A 3,617-nucleotide genomic window follows, 5' to 3' on the forward strand; every position below is an offset into this window, starting at 1 on the left:
CCCCCAACCTATGTATTTTGGTCCTTTTTTTTTCTTTCTTTTTTTAACGGGGTTCAAAACGACCGAACAATGCGCTACAAAAGCAAGTTCGCTAAGTTCATTTAGCTCTTCGGTACTTGACGTTTAATTACATTTTGGCCTTTCGTGTCAGGCTTACTTACCTATGTTGTTGTTTTTGTTGTTGTTTGCACTTTTTGATAGGAGACTGAAATTATAAAATTTATAGTTATTATCATCAATATCTCCTCCAATGCATATTGACGTAAAGGGCCTTGGTTAGATTTCGCCAGTCGTCTCTATCTTGAGCTTTTAAATCAATACTTCTCCACTCATCATTTCGTACTTTACGCTTCATGGTCCTCAGCTATGTGGCCCTTCATTAATTAATAATTATAGTAATGATGAAAAGAAATTTAATATATACATCGTTACATCCTTCGATGTTGTACTAAAATAATGCTAATTTTAGACCAAATTTTGGAAAATTAACATCAAGGGAACTACTTTAATGATAAATAAAGAAATTAGCAACTAATTTCGTGTTTTCAAACCATATTAAGCAACAAGAATAAACTTAAATCTAAATACACCATAAGAATTGATTGATGGGAGTTATCTCGTGGCGTAAAAAAAATTAACGAAACAATCTAATCTACACAATGGCTATATGAACATAAACTCAGAACAGATAACATCGTTTGATGCCATAGATACATTTGTCGTTTATTCGAAAAAAATACCACTCTATGTTTTTTATGTTTTGTTAATTGGAAAAAAAACACTTTCTCCCCCTTTTTTCTTATCAAAAGAAAAAACTATGACCCCCAGACGTCTTTGAAAAGGTTATTTTTTACCGTACCAGGAAGTGGAGGTGTTAAAGAATCCCAGAATTCTGCGTTTGTTTACGAGGTATGGGTGCCTTCTTCTTAAAGGTTTAAAGGCTACTCATGAATGGCAGAGGCAAGGGACAGTAACATTGCCCTACTTACCAGTACAATGCTAAAATTCCAGCCTGTATTTGCTTGTGTCATGGGGATCTTCTTTTTAAAGGTTTAAAGGCCGCTCATGAATGGCAGAGGCCAGGGATAGTAAGATTGCCATACTTACTAGTATAATGTTAGATTTCCAGCCTGTATTTGCTTGTGTCATGTGGGTCTTCTTTTTAAAGGTTTAAAGGCCGCTCGTGAATGGCACAGGCAAAGGATAGTGACATTGCTCTACCTACCAGTACAGTGCCAGAATTCCAGCCTGTTTTGCTTGTGTTATGAGGTCTTTTTAAAGGTTTAAAAGCCGCTCGTGAATGCCAGAAGCAAGGGAGTTTGACAATGCCTTAGCAACTAGCACTAGCTAGCAGGACAATCTCCAAGCCCCTCTCCATCCAAGCTGGGACCAGGGAAGGCCTCGCAATGGCTGCTGATGACTCAGCAGGTAGACCTATAGGCTCACCCAAACCCTCATTCCTTAGCTCATAAGGATGGTGAGGTTGCAGACACTACAAGAAACTATTCAGCTAGAACAGAACTTGATCTCCATTCCGGCAGAATGCTAGGCAGGGACGTCCCCAAACCCCCATTCTTAACTTACAGAGATGGTGAGGTTGCAGACACAATTACAAGAAACTGTTCAGCTAGAACAGAACTCGAACTCCCTTCCACCAGAACGCTAGGCAGGGACGTACCCAAACCCCCATCCTTTACCTCAAAAGGAGGGTGACGTTGCAGAAACCACAAGAAACTATTCAGCTAGAGGATAACTCGAACCCCAGTCTGGTAGAATGCTAGGCAAGGACGTCCAAAACCATCATCCTTAGCTCACAAGAATGGTGAGATTTCAGATACTATAAGAAACTATTCATGTAAACCATGACTCGACCCCCAGTCCGGCAGAACGCAAAACAAGGACGTTTCCAATAGTTCACCACATCCCTAAACACCAACATCAACAGATGCGTCTAGCCAAACAGGCCAGATTTACACGATGCTCCCCTCGTGTCAGATAGATGGAGACGGCCATTAAACAGGTTAATGAAATGCAAACTCCATACTTGCAACTAATGATATGTAAACAAATTGCAAAAGCCCTTTGGCCGGTATGAGAGCGTTGCTTTTTACGCTTTCTTTGTAAATTCGTTCCGGAACTTCATTCGGTTGTCGTTGCAATTACGTTGTTGCCTATAGTTTATTATGATTGCTTGAATATATATATATATATATATATATATATATATATATATATATATATATATATATATATATATATATATATATATATATATATATAGTTTATAAATATATGTATATATTATATATATATATATATGTATATATATATATATATATATATATATATATATATATATATATATATATATATATATATATATATATATATATATATATATATACTGTGTACACACACACACATATATATATATATATATATATATATATATACATATATTTATATATACAGTATATATATATATATATATATATATATATATATATATATATATATATATATATATATACACACATATATATAACGTATGTGTATGTGCGTGTGGATGTGTGTGTATACACAAAAAGACCTCCAAGCCAAAATAGGCTCAAGCCAGGCCTACGTCCTCAAGAGCTATGTCCTACGAGTGTCCTTTGGCGGAGAGGGTTAGGCCTTAAAATATTGACGTCATTAAGTATTGTCAGCGAGCATCGCCACTTGTCCCTATGGCTCCTTCGTCTGATGTTTTCAATTCTTGTTTTACTTTGTATAATTTGTATAATTTATTATGCAATGACGTATTCGTGGTATCTTTCAGTAATGTATATAAAGGTTTAAGTCATTTAGTATATTAATATTTAGCTAATCTGCTTTTTGAAGGTTTCTTTAGGATTATTACAGAAATGGATCCCTTGTTCTTGAGACGTGCACGAAATGGCGCTGCAAAAAAGAATTTTTTTTCCTTGGTTTCTAGTTTCACCGAGTCCGAAAATGTTCGCGAGGATTAAGCTCTCACGAATATCTGAATGAATAATGTCCTTTATTCTAATTTGTATTTCTTTCTACTAATCACGAGTTCTACTTATGAGTATTATATACCTAAAAGAATAATTAAGGCATTTATAACTAAATATTGCTCGACAATATCATCTATGATATTTTGTTTTCTGAAGATTCGGACACCTCACGGACAAGGCTTATCACTGGATAGACATTATTACAGCTGATTGGGCCTCAGGGGAAGTCGTCGCTCCTCGTACACTAGTTAGGACTCTGCTCACCAGAGGGTGACTTTGTACGGACAAAAAGTCTATTAATATGTTTAGGGGTATATTATATATATGTATAAATTCCACTACCGTAAATATATGTATATGTATAAATATATACATATATATATATATATATATATATATATATACACACATATATATATATATATATATATATATATATATATATATATATATATATATTTATATATATATATGTATATATATATATATATATACATATATATATATATAACTGTACTGTACACACACAGACACACACACACACATATATATATATATATATATATATATATATATATATATATATATATACTGTATGCA

Source organism: Palaemon carinicauda, chromosome 20, assembly GCF_036898095.1.
Source record: "Palaemon carinicauda isolate YSFRI2023 chromosome 20, ASM3689809v2, whole genome shotgun sequence".
Lineage (NCBI taxonomy): Eukaryota > Metazoa > Arthropoda > Malacostraca > Decapoda > Palaemonidae > Palaemon > Palaemon carinicauda.